Source organism: Acomys russatus, chromosome 24 (genome assembly GCF_903995435.1).
Source record: "Acomys russatus chromosome 24, mAcoRus1.1, whole genome shotgun sequence".
In the NCBI taxonomy this organism is placed as follows: Eukaryota; Metazoa; Chordata; class Mammalia; order Rodentia; family Muridae; genus Acomys; species Acomys russatus.
In genome coordinates, this window is record NC_067160.1 from 16983696 (window position 1) to 16997030 (window position 13335).

Sequence of the window (13335 nt, forward strand, 5' to 3'; positions counted from 1 at the left end):
CAATAAATTTCTATTTTACAAAGCAAAACCAGATTGCATCCCATATAGATAATTGTCATAAGTCTGTATGCCTAGAGAACAGAACACGTGCATTACCTTTAAGTTGAGGGATATGATAAAAAACAAAAACCCACCAAGGACAACTGAGTCAATCCTTTTGCTCCTAGGAAACAAAAATGAGAGTTCTGATTAAAATGTGAGATATTAAAGAAAACAAAAAAACAAAACAAATTGTCTATGAAGAAAAGGAAGAGGTTTTTGTTTCTGAGGCAAGCCTCTCTATGTATCTCTGGCTTTGTACTCACTATGTAGCCCAGACTGGCCTAAAATTTGTGGCAACCGTCTTGCCTCAGCCTCCTCCTGAGTGCTAAGGTGACAGGGTAGTATTTAAGTGGTACTAATATAAGGTAGATAAAATTCTGATCAAAATCACATAGAAGGCTACTTTTGGTCATGAACAACAAACAGCCTATTACAGGCACATAGTAATGTGTGAAATACTATGTAGGTTGCTTTATCCACATGGCAGGTAATTTTTGCTTGACATTTCTTCTTGTAAACCATTTATTTTAAGGATATAAAACACTCAATTATGATACTTGGTAGTGAATGATACGCAAGGCAAAAAGCCAATGAAACAAAGCCAGTGCAAGTACTGAGTAACAGTCAAACTAAAAGACTACAAAAATGACCATTTCATCTGCTCAGATGAGACTGAACTGCACATGTTTTTATTTAAATTATCACACCTAAATTACTAAGGTACCTTAGCCAACAGCTTGTGATACGTTAGGGTAAGCAACATCCTGCAAGGTCAATATTCTTTACTCTGAAAAGATTCTTCTTCCTTTTGTGTTTTGGTGGGTTTTGTTTTGTTTTGTTTTTGGTGCTGGGTACATCTAACCCAGGGCCTCACACATGATACTTGTGTTCTACCACTGAGTTATACCCCTGCACACCATAGCTGGGGGGGAAAAATGTTTTTTGAGACAGTGTTTCTCTGTGTAGTCTTGGCTGTCCTGGGCTCAGTTTGTAGAAATGTAGCTGAAAGTTTTAATTGGGACAACTACAGATTCCCATCCAGTTACGGAAAAGAACCCAAGATAGGAATGGTGGTACACCCCTTTAATCTAAACACTGGGGGACTAAGTCAGGGTAACAGTGATATTCTGCCTTAAAACAAAACAACAACAAAAACCTTACCATGCCCATGCCTTTAATTCCAGCACTTGGGAGGCAAAGGCACCTGGATTTCTGAGTTCAAGGCTATCCTAATCTATCTACATAGAGAGTTACAGGACACTCAGAGCTACATGATAGAGAAACCCTATCTCAAAATACAACAACAACAAACAATGGACAATGGCAACATAAAAGATGGCTTACACATTGTCTACTAAATGGGAACAGCCAGACAGTACATCGGTTAAGAGCACTTAGCTGCTTGTCAAGAAACCCAAAGTTTGAGTCCCTGCACCTATATGGAGGCTCACAACCACTTGTAATTCCAGTTCCAGGGGATTGAACGCACTCCTGTGACCCTGACAGAAACTGAACACACGGAGCACACACATACATACAAGCAAACATGCATATACATAAAATAAGTTTAAAATAAGTAAAATTACTAAGATTCTATTAATAATCATTACTAGAGACATAACAATTATTAGTTATAAATAGGATGTTTCCTCTGTATGACTCTCAAATATTGCTTAATAACATCCAAAATCTTAAATAATAAGACAAACATCTAATCAATTTGACATTTTTCCAAGTAAGAGGAGAGTACTAAGATTATAATACTAAGATATAGAAATTTTAATTCAAAGAAAAATTAAGCCCATAAAAATTTCAAAGAAATAGCCATTCACTCCCGTGTCCCAGCAATCCAGAGTCTTCTAAAACCAGCCTGGGCTAGCAAGACCCATTTCAGGAGGGAAAAACATTAGTCACCAATTGCCTCAGAATATAATCAAATCTTCTGTGATTAATTACCTGTGAATATGTTTGCCACAAATTCATTTAGCCTGAGTTATAGCTAATATTATAAAACCTAGATTTGAATTTTTCTGAAAAATAATTATACCTGGCACAGCCCCCTGTTTTTGTATAGCAACCAGCATGTACTGCCCCCTTTAGAGAAACGCAGGTTCTAGTCTGACCTCCTTTCCATTATTGCCTATGAACTGTAACCATCACCATCTACCTGATGCTGTAAACTCACTTCACCTATCTGACTTCCTCAAAAACTTCAGTGATACTGCATTTACTTATTTACTTATTTTTTCGTATTAGAAATACTTTTTTTTTTTTAAAGCAGGGTCTCCCAATGTAGTTCAGGCTGAACTTCAACTGCCAATCCCCCCTGCTTCTGCCTCCTGAGTACTGTGATTATAAGACTGCATCATTATGAATGTAACATTTATATAATTCCTGATCGTTTTGTGTGATAGTTTATTGTATTTATGTGAATATAAATGAATACGCGAAAAATATTTAATAAAAAAAGTGTATCATAATTCTCAGCATGAAAATACTTTTAAAATGAAAAGCTACTAGGTTCATAGAAAAAAAAAAGCCCTAGTTATACAAATAAATGCAAAATCCTAACAACTATAACTTTTACCACTTAGATTACATTTATGTAAATGCTTAAAAACTTGTTTCAGGGGCCGGGAGAGATGGCTCAGTGTTAAGAATGTTGACCAGGGGATCCAGGTTCAATTCCCAGCACCCACATGGCAGTTCACAATTGTCTGTAACTCCAGGATCCAAACCCTCACAAGGACATACAGATAAAACACAAATAAATAAAAAAATAAATCTTAGTTTAAGTGTTTATTAATCCCTTTGCATGCCAACAATAAATAAATTTAAATACAAAATACTAAACTTTATCAAGTATATTTCAGAAATATCAGTGAGTGGTTGAAAGTTCTTTTTGCAATTTCATATGTAAAATGATTTCCATATTCACTTTAGTGGGTCTTTAAGATGCCAGGGGGAGCCATGAGGCAGTAGTGAATGCCTTTACCCAGCACTTGGGGAGGCAGAGGCAGGCTGATCTCTGAATGAGGCCAATACTAGAGTGAGTTCTAGTATAGCCAGGGCTACGGAGAGATACACTGTCTTGAAAAACCAAAAAAGAAAAGGGGGGGGGGGGAAGCAAGATGCCAGGGGGGACAAGGTAAGTATATAGGCAGCTAATTATTAAACGGAGTATTTGCAATAAGCTAATAAATAAGCTGGGGCATGGTGGTACACCCCTTTAATCCCAGCACTTGGGAAGCAGGTGGATCGCTGTGAGTTTGAGGTCAGCCTGGTCTTCAAAGAGAGTTCAGGACAGTCAGGGCTACACAGAGAAACCCTGTCTTGAAAAAACCAAATAAATAATGTAGGGACTTTATCACAAAGAGTGTGCTACACAAAGAGTGTCTCAACTTTTAAAGGAATAGGCAGTGGATTCTTTAAAATGATTAAGATGACAACCAACTCTTTCCTTCTGATCCCTCTCACTATGTGCCCCTTAACATTCAGTTCAGCTACTCCCTCTGCGAAAATCTTTCTACCTGCCTCTGCCTTCCGAGTGCCAGGATTAAAGGCGTGTGCCACCATGTCTGGCTCTTTCTGGCTTTTGGAGGTATTTTTACAAAGTCTCCCATAAGCCAGCTGTGGTGGTGCATGCCTTTAATCCTAGCACTTAGGAGGCAGAAGAAGACGGATTTCTGTGAGTTTCAGGCCAGCCAGAACTACAAGAGAAACCCTGTCTGGAAAAACAAAACAAAGTCTCCCGTAGTTGTCAAAGATGGCCCTAACCACATCTTGTGGCCCAGGCAGGTCATGAACTTAAAATCCTCCTGCCTCAGTTTTCCAAGTAGTTGAAATTATATAGGCCTGTGCCACATGTCCCTGCTAAAACTTTGTCTTCTACACAAAGCACAATGCCTGGCCCAGGGACTTCATCAAATAGAAAGAATGCTAGTTAATGCAAATATGCTTGGAAGTAGTTATTGTTCTGTTGTTGGGTTTTATTTTTCATCTCTTTTCTGTTTTTGTGTTTTTCAAGACAGGGTTTCTCTGTGTAGCCTTGGCTGTCCTGGACTCACTTTGTAGACCAGGCTGGCCTCGAACTCACATGATCCACCTGTCTCTGCCTCCCAAGTGCTGGGATTAAAGGCGTGCGCCACCACCGCCCGGCTGACATTCAACTCTTGATCCTCTTGTCTCCACACCCTAACTGCTGGGGTGACAAGTGTATACCAAATTACCAAGACAGAACTTGTGTTTCCTATTAAAACCTATGCAGTTTTCTCTCCTATGTGTGTGCTCCTCACACCACCAACAATCATCCTGTTAGTCTGTACCACTCATGAAATTGAGCCCATTCCCTACATCTCCCTATTGGGATGCTGTTGTTATTATTTTCCCATTTCTTTCTTTTTGGTTTCACTTCTTCAGCTGAAGACCTACCTAGATAGTGAGAAAAATAACAATCAGCTGGGCATTAAAAAAAAAATTCATCATGTTCAACTATGTTCATAGCAGCCCTATTTGTAGTAGCCAGAATCTGGAAACAACTTAAGATATGCCTCAGTCAAAGAATGGATAAAGAAACTGGTATATTTACACTACGAAATACTACTCTGCTATTAAAAGCAAGGAAATCTTGAAATCTGCAGACAAATGGATGGAATTAGAAGTGATCATCCTGAGTGAGTTAACCCAGACCCAGAAAGACACACATGGTATATACTCATTTATAATTGGATACTAGCCCAACATAGATGTCCTCTGAGAGTCTTCACTCAGAGGGGGATCAGGACAGATGCTGGTACTCGCTATTAGGACTCCAGGTGAGAGTGATAGGAAGAATAGGGAAATAGAAGGACCCAGAGGGTCCAAGAACCCTACAAGAAGACCATCAAGGCTGGCGGATCGGGACCTGGGGGGGGGGGGTCCTGCACAAACTGCTGGACCAACCAAGGACAATGCATGCAGTAAACCTAGACTCCCAGTTCAGATCTGGCCAATGGAGCATTCTCCATGGTGTGGGGAGAGCAGGAACTGCCTCTAACAAGAACTCTGGTGCCCCCTATTTGACTACTTCCCCTTGGTGAGGAGGCCTGGTGGCACTTAAAGGAAGGGGAAGTAGGCTATCCAGATGAGACCTGATAGGCTATGATCAAAATGTGGGAGGAGGTCCCCTTCTGTCACAGCTCCCCTATTCAGAGGAGGGGAATAGGGTGAAAGAGGAAGGTGGGAACAGGAAGATACAAGTGAGGGGATAACAATTGGGATATAATCTAAATAAATTATTTAAAAATAAAAATTAAAAATGGAAAAAAAATCAGTATTTTTTGTTGTTGTTTTGAGACAGGGTCTTTTTTATGTAGCCTTGGCTCTCCTCAAAGTTGGGCTGGCCTAGAAAACAGAGATCCATCTCCATGCCTCTGCTGGATTAAAGGAATACAACAGCATAATAATGATTTTCATATAGGACTCAAGTAAGTTCAGTTAAACTATACTAGATCTTTAAGATTACATTTTTTTTGTATGTGTATTTTGCTTTTTTGAACTATGATACTTTATAAACAGAAAAAATACATTTTTATTTCATTTTCAAAGACAATACAATAAAAAATGCAAACATTCCTTATTATCAATAGGAATTTTAACATGTTCTGTAAGTTTTTAATTGCATAAAACATTGTTTTTAATCTCCTTTCTTTGACATTCTAAAAGAGAAATACGTTAAGTATGGTATGATACATGAAAATAAAACTTCATTCAAGGAAAAAATTCTGGATATTACTGTAATGATCTACAAGTCTGTCATGCTTTTAAAGTTAAATTAACTTCCTAATCACATTTGACCAAAATACAAAGACCTTCACAAAACAAACAAACAAACAAACAAAAAAACAACAATTTTTTAACCGTAGTACCTTTAGAAAAGATTGTCTTGCTCGTCTATAGCATATCAATTATAGTATTTGCAAAAAATATGTACAGGGACTACTGAGTTGACTTGGCTGTTAAGGGCACTTATTGCTCATGCAGAGGACCAGGCTCAACTCCCAGCACCCACATGGTGGTTCACAACAATTCATAACTCCAATTCCAGGGCATCTGACATATGACATACTCTTCTGACCTCTGAAGGCACCTGGCACACATGTGGCACACATATATACATATAGGCAAAACACTCAATGCACACGTAAAATTCTAAAAAAGAAAAATATGTACATATAAACATAAAGCCAATATTCTGATGATCAACACTACATTGGTAAGCAGTTTTCAGATACATTAACATTTAATAATGTAAGTACCCCTGTACTCAGGAAGGCAGAGGTAGGCAGTTCTCTGTCAATTCGAGGCCAGCATGGAGTACAAAGTGAGTCCACAACAGCTAGGGTTACACAGAGAAACCCTGTCTCGAAAAAGACAAACAAAAAAATATGGATACCATTATTTTGTGTTTTCTACGTTATTTTGAAATTTTTATTACATTTATTTATTTAGTGAGGGGAGGGTACATGTCATGTACATGTATGTAGGTCAGAGAAATTGGTTTTCTCCTACTTGGTGGATTTCAGGGATAGAATTCAGGTCCTCAGACTTGGTGGCAAGAGCTTTTACCTACTGAGCCATTTTTCAACCTTCTATATTACTTCTAAGATTACTTCCAAGGAAGATTGATTAAGCTTTGAATACAAAGAGAAGGGAATCTTTGTTACATTTGGATATATTTTTAAATTTTTAATTAAGGCTGGGTGGTGGCATACACCTTTAATCCCAGTACTCAGGAAACAGAAGGAGGCAGATCTCTGTGAGTTCCAGGCCAGCCTGGTATACAGTTATTCCAGGACAGCCAGGGCTACACAGAGAAACCCTATCCTGAAGCAAAAAAAACCAAAAATTTAATTAAAATATTTTTTGAGAATTCCATACAGGAATATTGTGTTTAAATCATTTCTATCCCCTTCCTCTCCTGTCTACTCCCAAAACTCCTCTCAAACTCAGACCTCTGTATTATTGTTACACCTGCCCAGCTCCCTTTACTGGCTCCATTTAGTGTTGCTCATATGTACATATGTGTCTTAGGACTATTTGGGATGAGATAATCTACCAGGGGGCTCACCTCTGAAGAAAATGAATTCTCCCCCTCTTAGCAGTCATCGACTGCCAACAACTCTCCATCTAGGGTTAGGGTCTTCTTTAATTTCTCCCACCACACTAGCATGTCAATTGTGTTGTCATTATGTAGATCTTGTTTAGACAACCATACTGGAGATTTTTTTTTCCCATTTATCTTCCCTGTCAGGTCTAGAAGACATTACCTTGAAGTTTAGATATCAATTGTTCCCCAAGGGTCATGTATTTGGCCACCAGCCTTTGGCATTCTTGGGATATGGTGGCTCTTTTAGGAGATGGAGACTAATGGGTCACTGGAGGTGAGTCCTTGAAGGCAATATTGGGACAGATCCTTCCCTCTATTCTCTGCTACCTGGACTCAGCAAGAAAGACATTTTGCTCTATCATGTGCTTCCCCCCATGTAATGCCTGTTACATCCCCAGAAGCAACAGACCATCCATGGACAAAGCTGGCCTGGTGCACGCCTTTAATCCCAGCACTTGGGAGGCAGAGGCAGGCGGATTGCCATGAGTTCTAGGCCAGCCTGGTCTACAAAGTGAGTCCAGGACAGGTAAGGCTATACACAATGAAACCCTGTCTCAAAAAACCAAAAAGAAGAAGAAAAAAGACTTAGAAGAGGAGGAGGAAGAGGAAGAGGAGGAGGAGGAGGAAGAAGAAACGTAACAATTACTGGTGAATTAAGTAAAACCAACATTTTGAGTTGTCAGGAAAGACACCTATATTCTCCAAGAAGTACTATTTTCTTCATTTGCTTTTGATACACACAAACCTCAGGGCTGGTGGAAACACAGCACTTAACAGGCATTCTGAAAATTTAGGGGTTAGTCTGTGCCCCAAGGATTAAGCACTTGCCTCACAGTTGGGAGGTCTTTGGTCCATACACACAAACTCAATGGTAGAGTATTTGCTCTAACAATGCCACCAATCTCAAAAGCAGAAAAATTCCCTATAAGTAAATATACAAGGTTCCAATTATAATAGTTTTCTCTGAATATTTAAAGTACTGCCTGCAAATCTCAAGGTCCAAATTTTGGCCTATAGAAATAAAAATATAATTTTTGTGAAAGACACACATACACCCAACCTACCTAAGGAGCAAGCTCGACAACACAATCAATTCAATGAAACCTAAAGAAACTGTTAGCAATTAACTTGTTTAAACAGTTATTACATGAATAATTACATCTCACATTATTAAAAAGAACGGGGTCCCTCAGTTCCTAAATAAGTGTTTTTGCTTATCTGAGTCTCATCAAGTCGGTCAGGTTGGCCTTGATTGGTGACCCTTTCTCCTAGCCGTTGTGACACCAGAAGACACACTTTTAGGTATGTAAAAAGAGCAACAAAACATTAAAGAGGCAGTCATTCTAAGTATCTGTCCAATTTCTGCACTTTATGGCAATCTTTGAAAACTTATAAAAAAATGTTTAAACGCCCCTCCCAGTAGCCGTTACAAAATAGCAATTACTGGTGCATGGACGAGCGTGGTTTCATCCTATCTGGTTTTAGCTTCTGAAAGTTAACATAGAGTCTCCAAATTTCCAAAACGTTCTATTACTTCTTTAATGTATTGGTGATCAAAACCAAACACAGATTATTGTAGTGCAATACAATACTAAGAAATCACACTGAATGCACAAGGTGGTGCTTTTATAAGGTGGTTGACTTTGTTCAGAGTAAATACGGAGCAAATCAGTACGTTTTTCTCCTACAGGGAGAACGGGGTTCAGAAACCATCTTCTCCTAAACAGAACCCTCCCCTAAGGCCCGGCCTCTTTCTATTGCTCGGGAACGTGGGAAAACTTCTAGAGAGCGAGGGTTAAGATCTTACACTCGAGTTTGAGGGGAATCCTTAACGTCAGGGGCCTCTGTCACTTAAGCATGCACGACAGCCGCTGTCCTACAAGAGGAAAAGGTCGGAGGAGGGCTCGCTTGTCGATTTTATTCCCGGTGACTGTGGCTCTGCGCCCATCCTTCCCTACCCCTAACCTGACAGGCCCTCGCGCCGCGCCTTCCCCATCCCCAACCAAACATCCCCACCTACCACGCAGCAGCGCCCGGGCTCACGGTTTGGAAGCATCCGAAACGAAGCTAGCTCACGGGAGCCGAGGCCGCTGTCGCTGCCGCCATGTTACAGCCTGTGCGGCAAAATGCGTCAGGGAGGAGGTGTGCGCCGAGCGGGGAGGGCGGGGGCTGGAGAGGGAAGAGCGGCTTCCTGCGCCCCCGGGGCTCGGCTGCCCAGCCGCCCGGCCACCACGGTGCCACAAGCCCGAGGCGCAGTCCCCGGAGCCACCCCTCTGCGTCCGAGCAGCCCAGGAGGAGACCTCGACGGGAAGACGGTTACCACGGCCCAGCCGCCCCGCCGCGGCTCCGCCCCTCGCCCTGGGCCCTTCCCGCTCTTGTACCCCGGGACCACCGCAGCGACTGACGCCGCGCCGACAGACGCCCTCACGCCCCCCTCACCTGCACCGCCACGGACTTCTCGTCTCCCGGCCAAGTCCTGTAAAGCGCTTCAAATCTACCGCCGTCAGGAAAGGCGCTAAAGCCCACTAACCGCCTCCCTCCCCCACAGCCCAGTCCAGGCGTGGAGGGAAAAAAAAAAGCGTCGCGCCGGAAGTACGTCACGGATGGGTTGACGGCACCTCCCGACGTTCCCTGACTTACGTCAGCATCGTCTCCTTGAGAGTGCCGGCGGTCTTTCTGCCATTTAAATAGATCTGACAGGTCGCATAATGTTTTCTGCGAGCTGATTGGATACGTGTGTGTCTCCGTCAGAATGCCCCAGCGCTCTCGACATGAAGCACTTCATTTTATAGACATTGGTGTGCTCTGTCGGTCAGCCTCCAAGGAACTTCCAATTTTCACCTTCAGCTAACGCTCAAAAATTAGTAACAAAAATGAGCTACTTTCGGGGCGTGGTAGCGCATACCTTTAATGCCAGTACTCGGTGATTTATATTTTCTTGAGACAGGGTCTTACTATATAGCCTCGTCTGGCCCTGAACTCTGTATGTGGATCAGACTGACTTTAAACTCACAGATTTACCGGTGTCTGCGTCTAATTCCAAACGCTGTGATTTAATCTGCCTTTAATCCCAGATGCTAGGATTAAAGGTGTGCGCCACCACGCCTACTTTTTCTTTTAAATATGTTTGCGTTTGTGACTATGTGCATACGCCCCATATGTGTATAGTTGCTTGCAAAAGTCAAAACTGGGTGTCGGATCCCCCCTGGAACTGGCGTTAAAAGCAGTAATGAGACACCCAGTATGGGTAGCCGCAAGTGCCCGTACTGGCTAAGCCATCTCTCCAGCTATGCGATTTAATCCTCGATGATGGAATTGGAGACAAAGTGGCATGCAGGTTTAGGCGTTAAGGAATTACCTGTTATTTTCTTCTTCTGCCATCTGCAACATAATTCTAGTCATCTAACGATAAGGACCTGGCAGACATTAGAATGACACGACGGAAGGAATTCAGATCGCTGAATAACTAACTACACGGAACAGAGCTGCCTCTCATCAGGCCTGTTCACCTAAGATATTACTTTGTAGGAGAAATATGTCCTTTAAAACTATAGTAGCAAAAATAAAAATAAATAATAAAAAACAAAAAAATTATAGTAGCAAACCAACAACAACAAAAAAGTAATCCCAGTGGGAAAAGTAAGTCTAGGATGCGGGGCAGTGGTGGTGCAGGCCTTTAATCCCAGCACTTGGGAGGCAGAAGCAGGCAAATCACTGAGGTTTTTTTGTTTTTTGTTTTTTGTTTTGTTTTTTCAAGTCAGGGTTTCTCTGTGTAGCCATGGCTGTCCTAGACTCACTTTGTAGACCAGGCTGGCTTTGAACTTACACCGATCCACCTGCCTCTGCCTCCCTAGTGCTGGGATTAAAGGCATGCACCACCAGGCCCGGCTTGAATTGCTGAGTTTAAAGCCAGTCTAGTTTACAGAGCAGTTCCAGAGCAGTCAGGACTATACAGAGACAGTCTAAGTTACATATCTCAGAAGATCAATTTTCAGCCCGGCAGCACTCGGGAGGCAGAGGCACGCGGATGGCTGTGAGTTCGAAGCCAACCTGGTCTACAAAGCGAGTCCAGGACAGCCAGGACAGCTACACACACACACACACACACACACACACACACACACACACACACACCAAGTAATTGTTGTGGCAGGGTATGGCAACACGTACCTACAATCCCAGCACTAGAGAGTCTGAGGTGGGAGGGTCATTGTAAGTTTAAGGTCGCCCTGGTTTACATAGCAAATTCTGTGTCACTCAAGGCTACATAACAAGACCTTGTTAGTGGTTTCAAGTGGTTGTTTAACTTATAATGCCTTTGGTTTTTGAGGTAAGATTTTACAGTTTAACGTATATTCCTAAATTAAAAACATAGATTAATATTTTGGGGGTGCTTTCTGAGATGAGGTTTCTCCATGTAGCCCTGGCTGTCTTGGAGCTTGCAGTGTAGACTAGGCTGGCCTCAAACTCACAAAGATTTTCTTGTTCTGCCTCCTGAGTGCTGGGTTAATGGCATATGCTACTGCCACCACCTCCACCTCCCAGCAATTAACACATATTTTTTTTACTAGGGATAAAGATGTGTTATCTGGGGCTGGAGAGATGGCTCAGTGGTTAAGAGTGCTGCCTGCTCTTCCAGAGGTCCTGAGTTCAATTCCCAGCCCACATGGTGTTCTAACCATCTCTGTTGAACTGATGCCCTCTTCTGGCCTGCAGGTGTACATGCAGGCAGAACACTGTATACATAATAATAAATAAATAAATCTTAAAAAAAAAAACAAATGTGCTATCTACTAGATTAGGACAGACCCAGAGCACTATCAGGATTCCAGAAACATTTTCCATATCCTTTCCTACTAATTCTACCACCTCACCCCCTGTCGTGTGGCAAAAGTCTCCCTGGGGAGATGGAACACTCACACTTATTACTCCCGCCAGATGAGGAACCCATGACAGGCCAAAGTACAGATACCACCAAAGTCCAACTTGGAGAGCCAGTAAGTTTTATTGGGGTTACTTACAGCAGCAGAAATGACTCAGAGACAGATGCGTCACTGAAGCTCACCCCAGCATGATGACAGCTCACAAAACTGGGAACATGGAGCACACTGCACAGGCTGCAGGCAGCTCAACAGGTTGGAGAGGGTCCTTTCTAGCCCCCCCCCACCTCTAGACAGTCTAAACCCCTTCTAGGAAGCTTGGCTGGTTCTGCATCTTCAAAGACAAGGCAGCTGGTCTGGTTTCAGAGCGGCTTGGCTGAGAGTCTTCTGTGCAACGCAGCTCACTCTGGCAGCTAGGTGGCCTACGGAATCTGATCAGTTTGAGCGACTTCCTGAAGTTATTTTGAGTTGTTTATTTTCTTGTTTAAGGAACTTCTGTGCGGGATGGAACATTTGAGTCTTGGAGGAAACTGTTAACACAACACTCCTAAGGCTCCAAAAGGTAACTTTTGTTCAGCATTCCAGCAGCATACACTAGTTCTGCCAGTTTTGAGCCTACATATCTACTGTAAATGAACACATGTACTTTACACATATAATGGAAATATCATTGACAGGTGAAAGAGAGATAAACATGTTTTTTGTTTAGATCCCCAGTGTGGGATGAGGAACAGCCTCATGAGAGAGCAGGTGATATTTATTCCCTTAGAAGTTGAACCACTTTGTGGGGGGAGCTTGGTTGTTACCAGATAAAAAACATCCTTGAACAGATTCTGAGAGGAGATATAAGTGTTAGCCCAAAACAGGAGGTTAATAAGTTCACAATAAAATATAATTGTTAAGAAAATTGAGCCTACAGGAAGGTCTCAGGATAATGCCAAAATTCTACTTTGGTAGCTATTGCAAAGAGAGTTTTTTGGGGGGGTTGTTTTGGTTTTTTGTTTTTGTTTGTTTGTTTTCAAGACAAGGTCTCTCTGTGTTAGCCTTGGCTGTCCTGGACTTGCTTTGTAGGCCAGGCTGGCCTTGAACTCACAGCGATCCGCCTGCCTCTGCCTCCCGAGTGCTGGGATTAAAGGTGTGCGCCACCATGCCTGGCTGGCAAAGAGAGATTTTTAAAACTATTATGCCAGTTTATACCCTTATTGTGTGTGTCTTTCAGTGACAGTATTAGTGAGAGTCCTTACTTACAAATAACCAAAATCTGTC

At 42.1% G+C, this 13335-nt stretch overlaps 1 protein-coding gene across 2 annotated transcripts in view; it reads right to left on the reverse strand.

Moving 5' to 3' along the window:
• Positions 1–9763, reverse strand: part of Ppig (peptidylprolyl isomerase G) — a 30375-nt gene extending 20612 nt beyond the window's left edge. Inside the window, exons 1-2 of one of the 2 annotated variants that reach the window (XM_051166987.1) lie at positions 9629–9763; positions 97–163 (exon numbers count right to left, since the gene is read on the reverse strand). The gene's annotated coding sequence lies outside the window, so the exon portion shown is untranslated. Of the gene's footprint in view, positions 1–96; positions 164–9232; positions 9378–9628 lie in introns of those variants that run through there. The other variant, XM_051166988.1, reaches the window with a different exon arrangement.
• Between the last annotated feature and the right edge of the window lie 3572 nt (positions 9764–13335).